At 36.8% G+C, this 24,583-nt stretch overlaps 1 long non-coding RNA gene across 1 annotated transcript; it reads right to left on the bottom strand.

The window, feature by feature from the left end:
• Positions 1-7,287: 7,287 nt before the first annotated feature.
• LOC107837403 (uncharacterized) lies at positions 7,288-22,548 on the bottom strand. Its single transcript, XR_001663423.1, has 3 exons — positions 22,539-22,548; positions 13,191-13,192; positions 7,288-7,376 (listed from the first exon to the last, which is right to left on the bottom strand). It is a non-coding gene; the product is annotated as an uncharacterized LOC107837403 (long non-coding RNA).
• Positions 22,549-24,583: the final 2,035 nt, after the last annotated feature.

Here is a 24,583-nt window from a genome sequence, read left to right as displayed (position 1 = left end):
GTTTGTAAAATGATTTCAAAAACAGTTCTATTCTGTTTGCAGCTGCTACTGGTTTTTTCTACTACATAACTTATGTACCTAGAGCTCTAGTAAGACTGGAATAAATGTTCTTTCTCAAAGCACCATAGACAAATGCCTTTGGTAGAGTCAAGCTTGATTGAAATGGCAGGTAGCCACATTAATTAGCCAAATGCCTTCAGGTAAAGTTTATTTTTTAGTTTTTTAGTTTAGTTTTTATTTTTTAAAAACTTTTTCATATAGTCAAATTTGAAATAAAAATTCTGCAGAAAAGGTGTATGGTCACACGAAACAAATATAAGGCTATTTGAGCACAATGAAAATAAGTGTTTTTGTAGTAGTCAAGATGAGGCTTCTGTACTGAATAGCACTAATTTAGTAGACCAGTGTGGAGGGGTGAGAACAGGCTGTTGTAAGTAATGAAAACCCTAAGTATAAAAAGTGGCATCCCAACATTATTTTTATTTTTCTATTCTTAATTTGTCGTTGTAATAAGTTATCTAGTGTTATTTCAGTTATTCGCTGCGATTCCACATACAACCGCTAGGATGCGCCTGTCGCATTAGAAGGTTGGGCACAGAAGAAGAATAAACCTTGTTAGATGCTAAAGGCAGCTCGACGTGTGTGTCTCATCTTTTCTATATCACAGGTCAGTAAAAATGTATTTTGATCCATATATACTGGTTACCTTTAACAGTTGAAGAGGTTAATATATCAAGAGTCAACTAGTGAGTCACGTTATGCAGTTTGTGATTAGTGTTGTGTAGAAACGGGACATATTTTTGGAGGCTACTTAATGCTAATGCTAGCGGACTGTGTGTTGAGCTAGCTGAGAAATGGCTGAAGGACTACTGAATTCACTTTGAACTTATTGTAGTTTGAACTTTTCTGAACAGTTGTCACACAAAATACATTATTTTGGTCTCTTTATTTTTAAAATGTATTTGTGGGTTATTGCAAAAACCAGATGAACAATATTGTTATGGCATTCAGTGGCTGCTTATGTGAAGCTTAATAAAGAGACAAAGCATTAAAGGACAATTGCACCTTTTTCAGTTTTGTAGATTTTTTTTGTGTTTTGTGTAAGAAATGAAATGCTGTTATTCTGTTAAAACAATGGCTACAGTTGAAAGCTAAAATGCTTAAATATTAAAGTATATTTTATTTGTGCAGGATAAAGGTTGTAAATGCTAAATAGTTACAAGCGGATTCATTTTATTTTGATCGTTAGAAATACAAAAGGTCTGAGAAAAGGGACAAGGTATTTGAGTTAAAGCACTACCTAATAAAATTAATATTGTTTAGAGAATTGAAAGCCATCTTTGAATTGATTGTGTCATTTGATAAAATTCATAATGTTAAATGGAGCATGTTAACAGAATTATTGTTTGGTTTAAAGGGATATTATAGCCATTAGTGATGTACTTAATCTATTACAGTTACTCAGTGATACTTGAATTATTTGATACTTTAAGTATTGCATAAGAAGTATTGTATATGGAGTATGTTCATTACACAGGAGAATAATCCTTTCTGTTGGATGCTAAAGGAAGCTCAACTTGTGTGTCTCATCTTTTCTATATCACAGTGTCACACGAAGAGAGAATGAAATTTCCCCATTACCCTCAGTCCATCCAAAGTCGGCAGGTAACACAAGCTGGGCACCTGTTTTAGTGCATGTGAGGAGATTAGGTATAAGGATGACTACCTTTAAATGATTTAACTTCTCCTCAAATCGACACGTACATGTTAGAATATGTATATAATTAAGATTATCCGATGAACAATAAACCCAAAACACAGACTGAGGTTGGTTTTGGATTAGATAAAGCAAGTTAACATTAGCTCCTTGAATGTCCCATACAGTTAAACTACCTAGAGACAATGGTCTTTGACATGCTATTGGCTGGTATATATTTGGTGCTTGAACTAATAAAATAGGCATTTATAAGTGTTTTTAGCGGGGTTCTCAGGTGTTTGCGGAGTTTAGCTAGTGGTGGTTGGTTGTAGTCCCTAAGCCCCGCAAATATGAGTTCCACAGTACAAACTTTGTTAAAATCAGAGGATGATAATATGACTTCGTAGGAGTCTTACCATCCTGCCAAAGTAAACAAAACCATTACTTGACAGAACTAGCCTGGGCATTGCCTTCTGGTGCAATTCCGCTTGAAATAATTCTCACTTCCAGCACAGTCCGTATTTTCTTCTCTTGACTTGGATTTTGTTGATTGACCCAGTCAATTAACGAACAGAACGGGAAGTTATGAATGATGACATCGTCTTTCTGCATTGTTTTAGAACTGTAGTATGTCTGTAGATTTAGCAACAGTAGCGGAGGAAGTGAACGAAGCTAGTAATTCCATATTGGCTACATTTATACTGAATTAACATTAACAGCTGCCTCGTTTGGGTCTGCACTTCTCTCTCTGCAGGGGAGGATGGTTGTTTACAACGCAGACAATTTCCGAGAAGCATCGAACTTACACACGTCATGGACAAATGTTAGCAACTGGGTAAAATTTAGAACCTCAACAGAGTCCATGCATCCAGGAAGCAATTTTCAATAGCCGAGAGCCCAGACCCTCTCTACAAAGTACATAACGTAGTGTTTTTACCAAGCCATGACATAACTAATGTAAAAGTAAAATAACAGTTTGAATCAATGTGCATACATTGAAAGAGAAACATGCTTATTTCCAGTAAGACTGATAGTGATTGTGGTGTACCATTGGAGGTTAGCAGGGCAGCTGTTCTGTCTATCTGGAACAAATATTCCCAGGGTATTGCAATGACACAGAGACACATAATGATCAGTTTGGCCACGTCAGTCCATTAAAAGTCACACTGTACGCTCACACAAACACAAGGTTCCCAGACATTTTTGGTGATGTAGCCTCATGCCCTCACTGCCATGTGTTGGAGTATTGCAGAGGCAACCACATCAGGGTCTTCTGCCCCTCCCTGCTCACCCACAGCATCAACAGAGTCAGAAAAACACAAGCAGCCCTACACCACTCTTACTCACCTTGGTGAGTCTTTCTTATAAAATGTAATTGAAACAACACAGCAGGTACAACACACACAGACATTACTTTAATGAGTGTTTCCTGTGGGTATATACATGCAAACTCCATGCCGACTCAACCTGACCATACACATATGGAACCATGCAAGGGTTTACACCAATTATGTTTCTTTAAGCTGAAAAATGTTACTGGTTGAGTTGGGTTGATGTGAAAGTGGTTTGGGTTGGTTACAAAATATTTGGGAAATCTAAAAAAAAAAACATTCCATGGGAAAGTAATTTAGAAAGAAAATAACATTCAACTGCTGAACTGTAAATTAGTATTTTTTTTTAATTTTAGATATATTCTACGGTTAATTTCAGTTCTGTTTTTGGGATGAATTAGAGAAGTTATATGACTAATCTGACTTTGGTGCTGGTCATTTTTTGCGCTCACCATGTTTTACTTTGGAGCTTTGTTTGTGATCCTTAATATTTTTGGGACGAAATTAAGTCATGGCTCATTTCATATATTTAAAAATCTATACAATATAAACTTCCATTATTTGTTAGATGAGTATGTTTTATTTATAGATTTACATTTCTGTTCTAATAGCACTCTTTTTAAATGCTCACAAAAATCTCACACTCTGAGCCTCCAATGTTTTCTTTGGACTAATGGTGACCTCTTCAACCATGTTGAATTACTGCAGAGGTTATACCCCTTAGAGGGGTCATACACTCTTTTTGGTATTCTTTCTGTCTGCAATTTAAGTAGTAAATTAGACCATTCAATGGCAGTCTACAGCAATTAGGTACTTTCTTTAGAGTGATGTTGTTCTCGCATAGAACACTTAACATTTTTACTTTTTAAAACACCCCGTATGGGTAATTACACATGATATTAACTTCTTATGACTAGATAATTATAGAAACAGAGGATTGAACCTGCTATATTAAGAGTGAGTGGGTGAAGATTAGCTCTGAAGTATGAATGTAATAAAATATTACGCTGACAGGTGTTGACAACGTCTTAAATATCAAAGTTTAAATGCAAAAAGCAACATATTTGCAACAGTAAATATTTTTCTTTTCTGAGAGAGGTGAAATAATATTGATCAAAAAATGAATACTTTTTCATTTGTTGTAACATAACAAACCTGACTCAGTTATACCAGTTCTTTCAGGATGAATGGGCCAGAACTCTTATTAGCTACTGTGAGAAGCTTGTGGAGGGAAACCCAAGCCATTTGGCACAAGTCACCCAGTTAAAAAGGCAAAAAGGTTCAAAATTCTAACTGACCTAAAACAAGAGAATTTTGTTTTGATTTAACTGCGGACAGTGAAAAAATAAGGTTTATGGGTCTTTTTATTTGATTTATGTAAACTTCTGGGTTCAACAGCAGCTGGTAGGTCTCTGGGAATAAAGCCAGGCCACAGCAATGGGAGTAAAATGTCAGGTTTGTGAAATGTGGAGTAACTGCTGATTCAATGGAAATATTGAGCACGTTTTCCACGCCTAATCCCAGAGATTGGACTTCTAATTTCCTCTATAAATCTTTCAGCTTAAAAAAGTATGCCCACATCATGTCTATTTTACTATGTTGCTTGGGATAATATTGTATTTATACTGTAATGAAATCTAACTGACATCCTTGACTTTTCTTCCTGAAACCAGTGTATATAAGAGATTGTCAGCTCTATACGTAAGTGATATGCAATATACGTTTAATGCAAAATAAATGTATGAGAAAAATACTTAGTCATTACTTGAGTCTAAACATGTTATTTTATTTGTACTAAATTTAAATTGGGGTGATTTTGTTTACCCCAAACAAAATCACTCCAATTACCCTAATGGGGTTGATCTATACAACTGGATATGAATTGTGTATTTGTTTTGTAAAACTGAAAATCAAAATGTCACTCTTGTGAAATAGATGAATGTATTTTTTAAATTTTTTACCAAAACAAGCATTTTCATTTTCCAAATGATGCCTAATTCTGTTAATCTTGGGTAACCGTGTTTTATATTGCCAAGAATAAAAACATTTAACAAACTATATTTAACAATATTCTCAAATCAATAAAAACATATTAGAACACATTAAAATACTTCTCACAAGTTCTAAAACAAATGTTAAGTCTTAGAACACTTGCGTGACACAGGTAGTAAGTACGTAAGGTTATGTGGGGAAAGACTTTAAAGTGATTCCCTTCCAGATTGTAATCATCTGGATACAATTGAGTTAATACAGTTGACTCCTGTCTCAGATTAAGGGTATGCTAAATACCCCAATGATAAGCCTACATTTTGAAGCTTTTTCTCCTTGGTCAATTCCTCTCTGGTTCCTTTGTATCAAGTCCCTGTAACCTCACAAGAAGGTTGTGATTGCAGAAATATGGTTGATTCCATTGCTAATGACGCGATCTGATTTAACCTCTGACCTCACTTTGTGACTGGCTAAAGAATATTGACTCAGAACAGACAGGCAAAATAACTTCCCTTAACTTGGGTCTTACATTCCTGTCACCAGATTAAAACAAAAAACTGACAGGAGATTTACAAATCCACTGTGATGAAACACTTTGTATTGGGTTCAGTTTTACTAGTCACACCCAGGCCTCTTTACTTTCAGACTTGTGGGATCAAGAAACCTCTCAAAAAGAACCTAAGATATCTTGAAATGCAACATCTTATGTCTCAAAATAAATTTTTGACCAGCAGAGGAGAAAAGTAATGAACATCATGAAAGTATTGCAGCCTTTTCTAAGGGTTTGATACTTTATTTACAGTTAGAGAGCTATTCTCCACAAAAGAAGAGAACAATTGTAAACCTTTCTTAGTAAAATTGCCCAAAGAGTGCTTCTATTACTCATTCAGGAGTCTACAAAGAAACGTAGAACATCTAGCACAGTGTTTCTCAAACTTTTTTCAGGCTGACTACCACTTAATCCATTTAACAAACACTCACGGACCACCTAACTTGACATTGCCCCACAATAACACAACATGTCAATATATATTAATAATTTTAGTCTCTTAACGAGCTTATTGTTGTTCTTTTTGTTCATTTATGCTGTTTTGCAAATGTGACTGGCCACGGCAAAACCATGAACACGTCTACTCAAGGCATTTTGAGTTATCTACATATTCTGAAAGTGGATTCAAATCTTCCCAATGAGGTCAAACACATGGGAATAAAAAAATAAGTGTTTAATTACTACCAAGTGTTGTGTGCATTAATGACATTTAGGGCTATTTGTAATTTTGAAACACAATAAAAGAAAAATAGACTTCAGTTGCTTTCCATAAACAAACATTCTCTTCTGCATCACTCTCAGCAGGTATGACTTGGCTTCCTCTGTTATAAGTAGTCCTGTCGTTGTTTTTGTTCCAATGGTATATTCAGTCTTTCTTTAGTGACACTGTTTTAAGCCATTTAGCCATTGTTAATTTTAAGCAGAATTATTTGGTAAACTAATTGTATTAGTCACACTTTGAGATCACTTAACGGAAAATAAACGGTTGTTTACATGCAATACTTTACGGACCATTAGGGGGCGCCCGCGGCTCACCAGTGGTCTGAATACCACAGATTGAGAAAGACTGATCTAGCACTACAGGCCTAATTGGTTCATCTAAGTTCAATGCTCATGCTTCAACAATGTGACATGGACAGGGAAAAATTGCCTCCTTCCAAGGTTGAACCCAATGCTGACAATGACAGTCTCACATTTGCTCAAACATATCTTGATGATCCTCTAGACATCAAGGCATATGACACTATATATATAACATCTGTAAGATATTCTTTGCACTGACAAGAAAACATCTAAATGCTTATGTAACAGAGAGAAGAGCTCGTGTGTCTGTGTGAGTTTTGATCGAAATGATTATAGTGATGGTTGTATGTATTTTTGATTTTGTTTGGAGCCACCTAGTGGTGTGATGAGTGACTGCATGCAACGGGTCCGTCAGGCACTCTCGCGGCTTCCTCCACCAGAATTCTGAGGAGCGCTGGTGGAGGTAGGTGCGAGAGAGGCAGCTCTTCACTTCTTTTTTTACTTAGGGTCATATTTTTCTAGTTCAACTATTAACAAGGTACTGTAAGAATATTTAACATTTATAAATATAATTTGTAAAGTTTTCTTGTGGTTGGGCTGGAAAAATGTGACCCTATGAGTGGGAGCTGCGCCGGTTGGTGTTCGTGGCTGACCACTCAGTCACGGCGCTAACTGTGTCTTTTATTTTTCAGCCTGTCGGACCACTTGGCTGCAGTCAATCACATTGTGAGGAGTTTTTCATCTTTTGTTGTGCTAGGTGACCAACAACATAATAAGAAGAGTTACACTTAGCTGGTTCTAAGCATTTTGAATTAGCTAAGCATCAGCAACAGTAAAACAGAACAGAACTGCAATTATTTCTGCTCTCTACCAGAAACACCTGAAGGGAAACGTTCTATTGACCCGATGCTCAAGCAGGACTATGATCCAAAATTCCACTTCCAAACAGCTCAAACCAAAGAAACAAAAATGTTTTGGAGTGGTCTAGTAAAATTCAGCGTTCAGTCACAATGAGATCCTTTTGTTAAGACCTTAAACAGACCGTTGATGCTTGAAAATCTTCTATTGTTGCTGAATTAAAACATTTCTCCAAAGAACATTTATACACACCAATTAAAATACTCATTGTCACTTGGTGGCAATTGTTGCCACCAAGAGTTGCTCAACAAATCATTAGGTTGAGGGGGAAAATAACTTTATTTCTCTTATTGGTATGGATAGCTTTTATCTTGTAACAAAGTAAGTAATTATTTGAAAAAGACACAATAATCCTCGTAAGGGTTCAGAATGACTTGTGAATTCTTTCAACTACTTGTTTGAATTTATTTTTCAAATAATTCAAAACTGACATGTACTCATTGTTTTGAACTGAGAATCAGTTGATGTTCATAATGGCAAGGAAAAACAAACATAATAAATTAAAAGGACAAAAACAGAAATATCCCTACTACTCAGTAGCACTAAGAAATCAAATGCTGCCGATTCCTTCTGAACTCTTGGTAACTCAGGCTGGTGCTGATTAACAGTATCCTGAATGGTGTGTAGGAGTGTGGTTGAGTGTTTTATGGGCTTAGTGTAGGAAGAATGACAAGACGACTGCTTTGATCTCACCATCACTTCCCATGAGCAGATACAGCTGGACACTGTGTGTATGTGTATTTGTCTGTTGTATGGTATGAATGGACTTATTACTGATGGAGAAGTACTACTCTAGTAATAAGTGGAATAGATTCTGTCAAACTTAGCTCTAAGTTAATTATGAAATCTACAAAGATCAACTGGAAACCTGTCATTCAGCACTAAAACATGGAAAGGAAACATTCTTTGCGGAAATCATTAACAAAAACGTAAACAATACTTGTGCTCCGTTTGCCACAGTTGACAGATTGACAAACCCTTCTGTGGCTGTAGCATCTCAACTCCATCCTAGCAAGGCCTGCAGTGAATTTGCCAACTTCTTTACAGAGAAAATTGAAAAAATAAAAAAAATAAAAAATATCTCCACATTATCATTCCCAGTGTCAGTGCTAAGGCCAAACACAATAAATGTAGATAAAATAGAGTTTTGGAACGTGACGTCACTGCCGTAGATGGAGGGATATCAGCGCCATCTTTGGTGTCCATAAACATAGCCAACAAAAACAACATTCTTTTTTTAATCCAAGTTACTTAAAATAATTTAGCTATGGTACGAACTTGCCGCGTTATTGAATGTAATAACCGATCACATGACTGCAATGTTAAAAAGATGGAAAACGGACTTTCTTTTCACTGTTTTCCTGCTTGGAAACAACAAGAGGAGGCTAAGCTATCGGAGCTAACGAAAAGAAGACGGATGTCTTGGTATCAGCGGTTGAGACCTGCTGATGTTACGTTCTCTAGCATCCCCAGATACCTACAAGTTTGCTCCAGACATTTCTATTCTGGTGAGTGTCTAAATTCGCTTTGTTAGTGTTGTGTCATAATTTTTTGCTATGATTTTTTCCGGTTGTACTCATGCTCCGTTTATGTTGAGTTCATTTAAGTGGGTCAACCTTGTTTAGGTCGGGCTAATATTGTTTAGGTAGCGTAGTCCAAGTTTTCTTAGTGGACATTGAGGTTATTCCATTATTGTGAATAACCTATCATTTAAGTTTGCTAGTGTTATCAAATTTACAACATTAATACTGATGTGTGTTCTGATATGTCCTCTTGAAGGCAAACCGATGTGTGAAATGGATTAGCTCAATCCAGACTGGGTTCCATCGCTGAAAATGGGTCACTGAGGTAAACACTACAACATCGTTCCGACATGCGCGTCAATTAAAGAGGCGATACAGCAAGATCATCAACAAGTTACTGAGACTGTTTTCATTATTTACCTCTTCTGGGGTAAATAATGAAAACACAGTAGCGGAGGCAATAGAAGAGGAGCAAGTTGGAGAGGCGGAGGAGGAAGAAACCCCAGGAGAGGAGCTGAGCAAGGCTGCAGACTCTGAAGAGGAACAGGAACCATTTGTGTTGAAATACACTTGGAAGTGGCTGTTTTCTCTCATTTAATAATTTAATGTATTAAACATTCATGAAACATTTGATTCAAGCACTTCAAGTTTCATGTAAACAGGTGAAGAAATGAATCACATTTTAAGTAAAACATTTATATTTAAAATATTTCAGGTAATAAACATACACATAATGGAAGATTATATTTTTAAATTAATATTTTATGTGATTAAAGTAAATAATTATATAATCAGACATCTGCTTGTTACACTTGATGTAACAAGCAAACTGTCAGGACACTGGGTTTTTGGATTTGTTTTGCTTTATTTTGTTCATTAAAATAACATCCACATAAAGTATGTCTACTGCCTGCTGTGTTTGGGTCCACCGCCACACCACATCATGACACAAACCAGATGAAAGAGCCCATCTTTAAACATTTAATGTGTAATTAAACAATAAAGGTGACAAGTAAATTTTATAAAATAGATCACACTTTAAGTAAATATTTCTTGTATTTAACAAATTTCAGATAAGTGAACATGTAATGAAATAAATCCTGTTCCAGAATTGTATGTAATTGAACATTACAGGTAACAAATGTGATGATCGCCTGAGGTAATACATTTTGTGAAAAAATTTTTAAATATAATTTTGGTTAAAAAATAAAAAAAAGGGGTCAAAATTGAATAAAAACATGCCTTATCTATATAGTTTAGTAGAATAATTTAACACAGATTTTGAGTCAACGGGTCACATGACCTGGAAGCTATTGAAGAAAAACCCTACATTTTGACAAAAAAAATTGTTAAAAAAAAAGAAAATGACTTAAAATGGAAAACAAATGACTGTGCCTCACCTATACAGACTAGTAGAAAGATTACAAAGTGATTGAGAAAATAAGTCAGATGACTTGGAAGCTATTGAGGAAAACATTATTTATTAAAATTATTTAAAATATATGACTTTAAAATCTAATAGAGGATATTGTGTCTCAGGTAAAAGCACAAATTAGCACTTACAATTAGTCAATTGGTCACAATTCAAGGCATTTATTAATATTTGTTTGACAGGAGTGTTTGGTTCGGTAATTTGTTGACAGTCCCTAAGTGAACCTTTGAGCGCTTTTGCTGGGAGCGGTGGAGAACCGCTGGCCGACGTTAGCGTTCATAAATCGGTTCAACCTTGAGCTAAATGCCGCTTACTCTGCGGAGCTCGAATATCCAACTTGAAACTAACTTCACTTTGGTGCCCTTGAGGAGGGAGCGGTGGAGAACAGCTGGACGAAATTAGCGTTCACAAATCGGATCAAACTTTAGCTAAACGCCCCTTACTCCGTGGAGCGCGAATATCCAATATCCAACTTAAAAACAACTTCACTGTGGTCAGTAACACAAAGAAAACACTGGTGTTCTGACTAGTTTGTTTTGGTCTGTGGACACCAAAGATGGCGCCGAGCGACGTAAACGTCATACGCTGTGACATCAGCTCCAAAGCACTATTGCTGAATTTTACCAACTCGGCCATGAATTTTAAATCAAGGCTCCTCCTTCTCTTGATAGCCTACCACAACTTTCCTTAAGAAAATTCTGCGTGTCATCGTATCTGATCTGATTCAAATAGTAAACACTTCCTTTCTATCAGGATTCTATTATCCCTTCTGCAAAAGTCAGACAGCTGCTCCACAATGCTCCTACTTGCATTCTCACTAAAACTAAGAATATACAGTACATCATCCCTGTTTGAAAGTCCTTATGCTAACACCCTGTATCTCAGAGAATAGACGTTAAAATAGTTTTGTTAGCTTATAAATTATTCTATGGGATAACACCAAAATAAATCAAAGACCAGTTGTAAGGCAAATAACTTGTAACGTATCAGAAGACTTAAAAAGAGTAAAGAAATTAAACATTCCCAAGATTGAGAATGGCTATAGTGATTAGGCAAGCAACTGATTAATCAAAGAGGAATGGAGTGATAGGAAGACCAGGACTGGGGCTAAGCTAGAGAAAAAACCACAGCGAAACCCTCTGTGGCCAGCACATCCATCATCATCATGTTTCTGCAATGGGAAAAAAACTGTTGACCTCACCAACAGATGTGCAGTGTGCAAGATTGGATGGGAATGCAAAGAAGAGTGGGAGCATTAAAACTGCATGGATATTCCCATCAATGTGTTGATCAATTTGGTGGCATAAATCTACATGTTTATCCCTAAGCAGTTTGCGATCTTGTTGACATTCTTGGTTAAGATGCAGAGAAAAGCCAGAATCACATGTGGAGTAAATGGAGTCTCTTAAACATATTAATTGCCTCTTTGCATTAGATTTTATTTTGGTGTTTCAGGATGAAGTTGGTTGAAAATTTATTTGTAGATTCTATAAAAGCCCCAAACAGAACAGAAAAGTCACAACATGTTAGTATTTGTAACTGTGTAGACAATGATTAAATATCACTTTCACTCCATCTTTTTGGTTATTTTCTTAATTTTTGTCTCAAAATGTTTTTCTCACATTCAACCACTGTGTTTCAGCTCTGAGCTGGAAATTCCCCCAGAGTGCACCAGTAGCACCAGAAGCTGAAGCCGCACTGCTTGGGTCACACTGGTGAAGGGAAGGCACGCCACTGGCAGCTGGCCTACCACATTAGAGAGTTATGCTGTATGTATGTGTGTATTTGCATGTGAGTATTCCCATATGTGTGTGTTAGCCCATGCATATGTGTATAATAATAAGAGCCCTGCTGTCTGTCGACCACAAAGCAGCAGCTGCTCGGGCCGGCAGATTAGAGGCTTGCTCTGCACTGGATGCCCTTACTGAGCGGTTAGCAGGATGGATGGGATGAATGAAGGAGTAAACGGATGGATGAATAGTAGTAGGAGTCTTGACCTGGGCCTCTTAAATACAATTGTTACACCTGCCAAAACTGTTTGGAAATACTGCAAAAAGGCCCTTATTTTATTATTTGTTTTGCTTTTAACTATGTCAGTGCATGCAATGTATTTTTGTTTTACGGTATGTACAATTAAAAACACCTAGGGGGACATTTTAAATTTACATTTCTTGCAGAAAGAATTGTCTTCCTTAATTGGTTCTGGAGGCTTTGAAATCCAAAACTTAACATTTATACAGGGTAATACACCTTGAAATTATTCACAAATGTTCCATTTTAATCAAAAACTTTTAAGTATTGTCTTAGGAATTTTAAAATAATCTGTGGCACTTGTAGCCATTATTTAAAGCTACCAATCAGGATACCAGTAAAGGAAGAAGAAGGGGGGAGACATGAGAGCCTTTGCTATGGTTAGGAAGGGGCACCTTCTCTGCAACTACACAAAACACTACCCCGTTAATAGTTGTTTTTGTTAGTAAAAGTCTGTGTGACCTTAAGTTAACCCAGAGGAGGACATTAACTTTGGCCTTGGAAGATGTTTCTCTCCCGGGTTTCCTGTCTATGGTCAGGAGATGGAAGCAGGAAAGGTTAACATTGACAACTACAAAGGGACTTTCTCTTGTTGTAGGATGAGTGATTGAGTAAAAAGATAAAAGATGTTAATAATGAGTGACTGTGTGTTAACTTGTAGCTAAGCAACCCCAAAATGGCTCTCACCCACCACCACCACTATAAACTATAGGCTTGAACGTAATTATTATAACCCGTTTATGATACTTAACACTTTTCCTGAGGGTACTGAGTGCAGGGAAACTGCTAAAGACAGGACTGTGGAAAAAATGTGAACATAGTAACCCTCTTTTAACAAATGCTGTGTTAGCACTAAAGTTAAAAGATGTACCTATTCACCACAGTGCCACACAGCTGTGCAAACCCATTTGTTGATGCCAGATGTCAAGATTACACTTATGGGGGAATACAAGCAACAATGTGCATATATATCCAGCCCCTACACTACAAATGAAAGATTACTGTTCTGACTCCAACCCATTTTCTTCTGCTCATAAGGATAGCTTTGTACACCTGCTCCATTTACCTCAGGGGCATAAAGCTCTGTGCAATGTATGCCTTCCAGTAACCTGAATGAAGCCATGAGCTATATAAGCAAACCCCTGCACAGCACCAGACCTGATCAAAATCAAATAAAACCCGCTTTGTGTTGCAGAAGCCCTTATCTGACCGTGTTGATGGTGGTGATCCTAGAGGGGGTCTCAACTTTACGTCAATACAACACAACGGAAGGACACAACAAGTTCGAGAGTTGTACCGAAGCCAACTACTGGTCCAAACAGACAATGACAGTCCAGCTGAAATTCAGGCAAATTGGGGCAATGGAGGGTTTTTTCCATAGAAAGCCTCACTCCTCCAAATGGGACTACCATCTCCTGATAGATGAATTCTGATCCTTCATTATTTTTGTAAGTGGTGCAGTAACCTGCAACACTCACCCATGCTTATGAAATTTCTCATACTCATGAAGCCACCAAAAGCCTGCATCTAATGTCACCAGTGCCATGCAGATAGGAACTCGCAATATGGTGGAACGTCAGCCCAGAGCTGCTGTTGTGAAGCCCAATGCCAAAAACTGGATGTGTCCATTTTGAGTGGGGCCCAGAAACCAGTCAGCATCAAAACTGTCATGTTTATTTCCTTGTAATAGACATAGCAGGGAAGTGCTGAGGCATTCCTTTGTCACACAAGCTGAAGTCACACTGTCTTCCTGTATCTCCCTAGCTTTAGACTCGCAGGCCAGCCGTCCTTCTTCTGCTATTACTATGGGGGGGGGCTGTGTGTTCCAGATGCTCCAGAGCTAGAGGGGGCTTTTTGCTTGCTTATCTGCTTAGTCGCCCTTCCAGAGAGACACATACACATACATACACATTGGGCACATACTCTTTTTATTCCAAGAGAATAAGTGAACAGTTCTGTGTGACATATTTCACTTATTCAGGTGAATTAGTGTAAAAGGAAGCTAAATTCACTTGTGTATCACACATTTCATACTTTTATTTATGAAAACAGCAGTGATAGTTATATAGTATTTTTCTTCCTCTTCTTAATTGTACACTAGTTTTTCTTGATCTGTTGCATAAAATCACATAAAAATACACTTGAATTTCTGTTTGGAACATGACAAAATGTAGAAAATTTCAAGGGGAGTGAATAGTTTTGCAGGGACCTGTGTGTCATTTGCTACCTTTAATATAGGTGTAAAGCAGAAAATAGACTAAATGTTATTGCGGTGGGTTATTTATTTCACCTGAGCATGACATTGGTCTTAGTATGGAATTCCCCTTTGGGCGGGAGCCATCAGTCATGTTCCCGAGAGGCATCCCACTTCTCCTCTGTTGTGGTTTCTGTAGGTAAGATGAAGGCTATTGCTGTGACACTGGGAGGTAGGTGCACTCTTAAACACTCCTGCCCAGCGTCTGATCTGTGTGATCTCTTTGTTCTCGTTACTCTGGAGCGTGCGTCACTGAATGGAAATACATTAACACGTGTAAGTGAATGCAAGACTCTGCAAGTACACACACTTGTGCAAACATGCACACACTCTTGCTGTTTGTTGATCCCTGTAAAAGTATACTAATGTCACAACCCCAATAAAAGCATAGCTGTTTGGAGTGTGTGTCATGCATTTGGCTTTAAACTCAAAATGAATGAATGTTCACTTACAACAAGGATAATTCTCAGTTACACCACACAACTGAGAGTCACATACCCACAAGGGGAGACCATATCTGATGCAGAGAGGTGGTGACACATAAGCTGCATCATACAAAGAAGAATGTTATTCAGAAGACATTTTTCACAGGCCAGGATGAAGCCTAGTCAAATATGTCTTCTGGGCCTGCCGGTTACAGGGAAGAATGTAAAACATAGATTATGTTGCACTCCTCATAATATGCTTGTGTAGATTCTCACAATGGCAACACTGTGTTTAACAAGTGTACTGTTTTTATGATGTAAATCACTGTGAACTGACTTGTTGCTGACGTGCCATACAGATAAACTTAATTGATTGATTAATTGAATATCATCAAAAAAGAAAACTGCAAACACATCCTTACTGTAGCCTTATTTAGTATTGTGCAGTGCATTTTACACCCTTGATCCCAATTCACTCACACTATGCAAAACACTGGCACTGCGTTGGTGACACTTGTGGTTCACAGACAAGCAGGACTTTGTTTTACAAAAGTTATGTATTCCTTCATGTTTAGATTCACATTAAATTAAATAATATGTATGCCTTAATTTGGAGACTACGAAGAAAGCTGGTTAAATATGTTTAATGAAGAACTAGTCCCCCACCCCCAACATAATAATCACTCTTGCAGTTGTAAGACTGCCCTCTTGTGGCACAGGCTTCTTTAACTTGGTCACCTCTGTGGAAATTCTATACATACTTAAAAACAATGTCAATGCATGTACATACACATACATATGCATCTTCCCACTCACACTCCTGCCTTCAGCATGGGGCAGGTTAGAACACTGTAGCATTAGCGACTTGGCACTCCTCTCTTTGCATGTCCAAATCTGTCCACATCACTAATTCTAAGTCTCATCTGAACTGGATCACCTCTGTCTGTCACATTAAAATTGGTACAATGCACGGGGGAAGGCGAATCGTTGCATTCTGAGCGTTTTTTGTGAAAATGTGTCAATTTTAAAGAACTGGGCCAGTAAATCAGTTCTGAGTTATGGTAAAAGCGGAAAACAGCACCTGAGGGTTCAGGTGATGGAGGTGTGTGAGCTTTGAGACAAAATAGGAGCTGTGGCCCCAGTCACACCTGCACAGAACAGAAGGTGAAAGTTTTAGTTAGCATACCTTACAGTCTCCACTGTGTTAAACACATGGAATAAAGACAAATTTATGTTTTCATTAGGTAATTTTATCTTTTAACATGAAAATGTTATGGCGTTTTATGTGTTTTTACGCAAAATATTCCTGGAATTCTATTTTCCATTAAAAGACTGCAGAAAGACATGACATAAAGTCAGCTTCTGTCAATAATTAGGTCATCCACAAGGAGCCTGCACATGTAAACATGTATGCATGAGCTCAGTACACAGGCCAGGAGATGTAAATTTTCTTTGCGTAGCTGCCAGTGTTGTCAGTCTACGGCATTGCCCTCTGGGATCATTGGGGAAAAGACAGGAGCGCTGGACAGGAGAGAACAGAGGAAGGAAAAATGTGAGGAATGAGGGGTGAGATCAACCTGGCAGGTCTGTACAAAGACAGCATGTGCAGTGAACTCGAGGTAATTTAGCAGAGATGGCCTAGGGATATGTTTTTTTTTCTCTTCTTTTGCACAAATAACTTGCTACTGATTAACCTTAATCTCATCATCATCTCTCACACCCATTCTTTGACACTGTCCCAACTCTCTCTCTCACTTAACCTCCTACAAATAAGACATTTAATACCTCCAGCACAAAGGAAGGACTTTAAAATGTTGGCATCTGAAAAAAGTAAGCTCTGAAATGAAAATAATAATAAATGTATTATTTTTTTTGTCTCATAGTTTACTTTCTAACAAGTTCTGTGAAAAAACTAATAGCATACATATATGGTAAATGTCTTTCATACCAACCCATGTTGTGAAAATGATTTCAGAGTAATTTCCCTTAAACGAAACACCAGTATTGTCTCTCATCTGCACTGTTGTGTATTCTTCAAACACTGGTGTGCATATCGCTGGCAATGTGAGGGCTCCTTGTCTTACCCAAGGACACTTTCACTAAAGATCACATAAAAACACTGATTCATAGCTGTCAGGGCAACTTGCAAAAATGTGGCCTTTGTAGAGCTACTGTAATTTTACCAGTAAAAAGCTTGCCAACAGGCATTTTTTCATTTTGTATTTTTAGGCCCTTTGCCAGTTGGACTGTTACACCTGAATTCAGTGGTGTTGTTTTCATCCTTTCATTTTTTGAACTGTTTATCACTGATCTCATGAGTTTATTTGAGCTTAGTTTTCTTTTGTGGATGATTGGATGTTTTTCTTCTAATTTGCTTCCTGTTAACTTATTAAAATAAATAATCTAAGAGTGAAAATATTTCAGTCATAAATTCAAGTGACTGATAGGTAATTTCAGACATATGGTAGGCACCATTTGACCAAAATTTGTAGAAAAAAAATAATAAGTTCAGTCAATTTACCATATTAATTTATCCTGATCATCTCAATGAAGCCAAAAGTGTATGCACATCTAATGTTTTTTCTTACATATGCAAGTTTCATTTAATCTAGTCAAGTGTTGTGCTCCAAGTACGCTTTAGGACAAAAAAAGAAAATAATGTTTTAGTATTTCCAGACTAAATTTGATATCGCATACATGTGACTCCATACTCATAAATCCCAAATGACACTAAGCAGTCCTGGTCTGCCAGTAAACATCCGAACCTTTCTCTCTCTCTCTCTCTCTCTCTCTCTCTCTCTCTCTGTTGTTTTTGTAGAATCAGGATGAACCACCAACTCTCCAGTAACAAAATCATAATTTTGTGTGCTCAATCTGTCATCATATAATTACAGAAATATCAACAAAAAATTTACAAAAAATATTTGGGTCATCACTGGTTTTCAGATCTCTCAGACCCATACACACCCCTTGATGATTAAAGCCTGGTCGGGTTGAAGAAGACTGTGGGTTGCAGTCTGTCATGGGTCAGTTAGATAAAAAAAGAAGGTAGGAAGTGGAGAGGACATAAATCAGCCCGCTGAACAGTTTTAGATTAAAGGGTACCGTTACTTGTCCCACAATATGTTATTAATGCTGGAATTACTAATTTCACTGTCTTAGAAGTTTGACAGTTTGGCGGACGAGTCAGCAGTTTTTACTTGTTTGGGGCAGATAACTGATTAAAACCTAAAAGCCAACAAGCTTATAAAGGAGAGGGCAGATACGACATGCTGAGAGTAAAGAGTTAAGATATATTTAAGATGGCAGACATTTTGGTTGAGCTCGTAGAAAACCTACTCATAAATCTGTGAAATGTGGATTATATTTTCTGCCTACTCTGCAATTATACATAAAGTAAATTATATATATTTGCTCTGAGATTACAAAAAAAATAAATGACTATAGTGAAGTTTAAAATGAGATCACTAAAATGCTGCTTGCTCAAATATTAGGTGTTAAAGGACTGTGTCCTGACAGCGGTTTGCTACTTCCTCCCTTGTTTCCTAATGGAAGTACTGGCATGCCTAAAATCAACACCAACTTAGAAGTTGACTGTGCAAGTTAATCTAGATAATTAGAATATAAATTTTTATTAAAGTGTTTTTGTACGGTAGAATAGGCTCAACATGCCCTAAAACAGAGCCAAACCATTTAATTCAAAATTACTTCATATTTCCCCTTAAATATGTGTTTTTTGTTTGTTTTGTTTTTTGCTTCTTACAGGTACCCTTTAACCCAAAGTAATGCTTTGACTTATTCTTGAAGTTATTTGTACAAAAAAAACCTTAATGGAGAACGCTTCAAAATAGTGGAACTCTGTTGACTGAATATAGGAATTTTAATGCATATTTCTTCATAAAAAATTATCTGTTTTTTAATGCTCTTCAGAAAGGGTGAACTCTTTGTGTTGAGGTCAAAATGGTGGTTTAGAAGCATTTTTAGGAAAACTGGAGAATGTATGACAGAGTAGGAAAGAATGTAGAGATAAAAGACTAACCAATGGCACATTAAGTTGAGTCCTTTGTCAGAGGGCAACAATCAAGATATCAAACATTCTCAGATGTTTTTTGACTTTGGTGCTCAATCTCTCAGGTTATTGGAATAGTTTTAGAAATTGAGGTATTTGTTGTCTGAGTGAAAAGAGGCTGTTATCAGTTAATTGTTTCTGCAGTGGACAGACTGACACCATTTTAGGAACTACTGAGTTTATCTTAGTTTCTCTATTTTATTTTATTAACTATAGTCAGCTGTATTTAAACTGAATGCAGTTATGCTCCTTATGAATAAACTCAGTGAGTAATACCAGCTGATATTACCAGGATAGTTAACTCAGGTAACCTGCCTGCACTTCACTGTTCAATATTGTGATGTTTTTTAGGACAAGAAAAAAGAACTGGGCAAATAAAGATCAGAACATTTTTAGATGACAAATACTTAAAAAACAAACAAAAAAAAAAACTTTGATTTTGACTGTGTAAAAGATTACTTGAAAGTGAATTTTTGGAAAGTCACTTCTCAAAGTTGTCTTAATGTCCCCTTATTTGTTTATTGAAATGTCTACAACATCGTCAGTTAGTATTTAGTTTCTGATTTGGAATCAACCAAGCAAAGTGATATCTTCAAATTTTCTCAATCGAAAAGTGTTACATTTCAGCTGGTTTTAGAGCATCTCGAGGTTCTTTCTAGGGAAAACCATTGGACCATAGAGGTTTGTCTTTTTTCCTCAAATAGCACCTCTTGTGAGGAAATGGTTGACCCCTGCTGATCAATATTTTACAATAATTCCTCCTCGTGTCACTCCCTATCTTCCAAGCTGACAATGACAAGCATGTAGAGTGTGTATGTGTGTGAGGCTTGAGTTAAAGTGAATTCGTCAGCGGGACCATAACGTTTCTCAACACCATCTCGCTCCCTGTCAGGCTTCGAGAAAGTGGAACTCAAATCCAGCGGAGCAAGAGTCAGTTTAGGTCGAGCGGAATATGTTGCAAATGGTGTTAAAAGCATGTACTCCATGGCTACCCTCGTCAAAAATTGATGGAGGAAAAAGCTCACTAAAAATGATCCATGTTTCCTCTTCGATCCCTCCCTGGTGGAAAAGATCATGAATAAATAACACAGATCAAACTGCAGTGTTAGCGCAGATCAAGTATTTGTAAAGAACCTGAAAGGACTGTATACAAGAGGGGCCCTATGAGATCATGTAGATGTACCTTGCATGTTCTCTGTTCCTGTCACATCACATTTAGATCGCAGCAAAATCCCACAAGGTAAAAAAAAACAAAAAAACAAAAAACGAATTAGTTATTTTAAACCAAGCCCGTCTTGAGACCAAATTTTTTAAAACAATATAAAGAAACTATTGGAGACAGAGCTTACCTTTTACTTTTCAGAAAATAATATAGCATAGTATAGAGATTGATCATCCAGAAAACATACTTAGCCGTCATTAGTCAACTGAGCTCACTTAATAGTAGATAACTTTGAAGATTGAACTTTAAAAGGTTGGTACTGAAGTTGTTTGTTCTCCTCTAATCCAACCATAGCTTGGTCAGCCATAATCTGATATGGCCTATTGACGATCAGGGACTAACATGCGCTAAACTTTACCATAAGATGCATTTTAAGCAGCAAGTAGGTGATTGACCCTGACCTAAATTCAGATGTATACCAAGAAATACTCCAGCTGCTGTTCGAAACCCCTGTAATCGCACCCTGAAAGTTTTGTGCATGCTCAACTTTTCAGGGGTGCTCTCTGATAATGCATAAGGCAATTAGATGTACTGGCACTCCATATGAATGCACCAAGTCAATGGAGAGATGATTCACACTTTGTGGTAGATTGTTATTGTTCACACTCCATTGTGAAGTGTAATTCTGGTTTTGTTGGTCTATATATGGTTGAAACCAGATATTTATATACACCAAATAAAAAGACAAACTTTTTTTTTCTCACTGACTTAAGTTAAATCAGAGCAAACTTTTTTGTTTTAAGTTAGTCAATTATGCAAATTAAATCTCCGCTAAATGCCAGAAAACTTAGTGAGCACATTTTTTTAGAGAATTTTTGTAACTTTATTTGAATTCAGAAGTTTACATACATTTGATCTGTAACGGGGATAATCATTTTTTAAATTGTTTCACTTTGAGTTCTGGTCCATTCCTCCTGTCAGAACTAGTAAAAGTCAGTCAGGTTTGGATTGCCACACACACCTTTTTAGAACTAATCACAACTTCTTTGGATTGAGATCAGGGTAAGATGGTCATGCCAACTGTCTTGTCTTTAAGCCACTTTGTAGCAGCTCTGGCTGCATGCTTAGAGCCATTGTCCATTTGGAAGACCAATATGTACCCAAGCTTTAATTTCCTGCCTGATGTCTTTAAATGTTGCTTTAATATTTCTACATAGCATTTTTACCTTGTGATGCCTTCTGTTGAAGTGTACGAGTCCTCCTGCAGAATTTGCTCTAGCTGGGCATGTCTTCTTATGAATGGAAATGAAAGCCCAAGTTTTAATGAAAACAAAATAATTGAAATATTTTAGAAGAGATCAACTAGCACTTAAACATATTTTTTTTCTTTTGTCTAACAAAGTTGCAAAATTAAGAGCCCATTAGGCTCCTGCTAATGGTGTTACAAATATGATGATGTCATCACGAACATCCAATTGTAATTGACGACATAATAAATCGACGGGCAAATTTGAATGCTGATTAATTTGATAAACAAATAGAAATTGTTGTGCTGAACTCTGAAGTGAGCATTAATGATATGTGACAAACCTTAAACTTGGATTTTTAGCTTGAAATTTGTTTTCTATAATCATGCACCTTTACATCTCTCATCTGTCACTATTTTCTTATTTTTAACATGTAAAAAAATAATAATAACACTTATAAAGGGACTGTGACCAAAATGTTGCTCATTTTAGAACATTTTGATAATGTGGGTTTCTGGGAATGGCTCAGTGTCCTCCTGCACACCCGTTTTTACATCGATAACAGACTATTTACACCCCAAATTATGACTTTGTTGTCTTAATTTTGTATGAATTTCCAGCTAATTTTATTTTCCCATACAGTTTTCGGTAACACTTTATTTGAAGGGGGTTGAATAAGACTGACATGACACTGTCATAAACACCTGTCATGAACATGAATAAGCCTTCATGAATATTTATGACTGCTGTCATAAAGTGTCATTCGGTAAATTATGACAACTTGACATTAACCAAGAAATCATTGCTGATATAAATTTGTTATAAAATTATTACTGATTGCAATTTAAAAAATAAGTATCTTTATGTTATTAAAGGTAAAGTTTAAACAGTAATGTTATTCAACCCCCTTCAAATAAAGTGTTACCCAGTTTTCTGCTCAGAGTATTTTGGCAAACTTATTTAGAAGTATTTTTTTATTTGTTTTAATTGCATTTCTAGTCATTCAAAGTGCAAAACAGCTGACAACCTAGGCCAGACAAACCAGCTGTTCCATCCCTGTCACAGATCAGTTTGAACAGCTTTTGTTCTAGGATTTTCTTTGTCAGCAAAACTGAAAGATGGATGTGGGAATCCCAGGTCTAATTCAATGAAAAGGTGTCACTAGGATCCAGATCACATTAACGCATTCTGCATTCTTGGTCAGCTTACATGACCTGTATGTTAAATTATAGAAATGGTGTGTACATCTTTGCTTTACCTTCCTTACTTCTTTTCTTTCTCTCTTTTAAACCAAAGGCTTATGAAACAGTGTGATTAACAATAAGTATCATCTGCGATTATATGTAAGTCCACTTGGGCATCATTGAGCCACGCTCTGACCTTTACATTGAAAACATTAAAGCATATTTAACAAGTGATTCAGACATGCTTGTTCATGTCACAGCAAAATAAACCAAACTTACCAGCATGATGTTGTTTCAGTCCAAATCTTCTGTCACTCGTGACCTGTTTTCTATCAAAATAGCAGTCACTGTTCAAATAAACTTAGCACACAAGTTCAGACCTGGTGTTGCTCACATTCACAGGCAAGAACCATTCTCATGAAGATTAATGTTTCTTTTTTTTTTCTTTCAAGTAATTTAATATGTGATAATTACTTTTAGGGATTAGAAATTTAGCAAGTCTTTAAGACATATGAGGGTTTTCTCTTTGTTTTTGTTTTTTTCTATTTAAAATCAAAACATCAGGGCAGAAAGCACGAGGTGAAGAGCTTCAGGTTTTGTCCAGTACCATTTGAACTTGCAGTTGGCAGCCAGTGAAGCCTACTGGTTAAATAACACATACAGCAATCTCAGCAGGTTGCTCAACCTTGGTTTCAGGCCATTGTGAAAACATAATACTACCGTGCATACGCCCACTCTGTCACTTAAACGCATGTGTCCGCCAAAAGAAACAGACATGGCTGCATAAACAAACACGCACGTGCAATTCACACACACAGCATAACTCTGAGCACACATTCACACATAAACTATTTATACGCAAAGAGAGGGCTGTTAAGAGCATTTTCACTTGGATCAGCGCACTTAAGGATGAAGTGTGCATGTTGAATCCAGCGTCCATATGGTGCATCAGAGAGCAGCTGGATATTTGGATAAGAATAGATTCGCATGAGTCCAGAATAGCACATTTTACTTCACATCTGTTTACTTTAAAAGTGTATCTCTTGCATTTTTACACATCACTTGGTGACTTCATCACATCCCTTGAGGCACAGAATACACAAGTAAGTCAGAACACTCAACAGGATTTCTCTCTGCACGCAAGCAGCAACTGGTAAGGGAGGGTCTGCACTTGACCACAAACGTGTGGTCTTATCTGGTCTGGGTATATCCAAAGACTCCTAACAAAACATTCAGGTCAAGCAAAGTCAGGAGTAATTGCTGCAATAACTATAATTACAACAGAGAGGCAAACTGAATGAAATATTGTCTTTTTTGTTGTCATTTTGGTCTCTCAGTGAGAGTAACATAACTTGGCGGAGCTTACCCTTAGCCACAATGTACTGTGGAATATTTCCTGTAAAATACACACTGCATTCATCCAGAAGGTTAGAGTATTTTGTCAATAACTCTAGCAGCAATAGTAAGAAAACATGAATGAAGTCTTGCATTTAGAGCTCAGTACGTGATAGAACTTGTTAGTATGTTGCCACTGAATGATAAACAAAATGCAAAAGTCACAACACAACAACAAAAAGTTATGCTAAAATGGAAACTTATCATAGCAAGTTTATTATTCAGTTTAAATATACTTTGTGGCTTTTGCTGTTGTGTTGTGATATTTGCATTTGGTTCACTTTTCTGGGCCACCGTAAAGTTAAAAAAATAAATATATGAACCTTGTAAATAAAGACCTTTATTTTGAAGTTA

This window comes from Poecilia formosa, unplaced genomic scaffold (genome assembly GCF_000485575.1).
Source record: "Poecilia formosa unplaced genomic scaffold, Poecilia_formosa-5.1.2 Scaffold140, whole genome shotgun sequence".
In the NCBI taxonomy this organism is placed as follows: domain Eukaryota; kingdom Metazoa; phylum Chordata; class Actinopteri; order Cyprinodontiformes; family Poeciliidae; genus Poecilia; species Poecilia formosa.
Note: the sequence above shows the minus strand (reverse complement) of the source record. Positions and strands in the feature narration are given on the sequence as shown.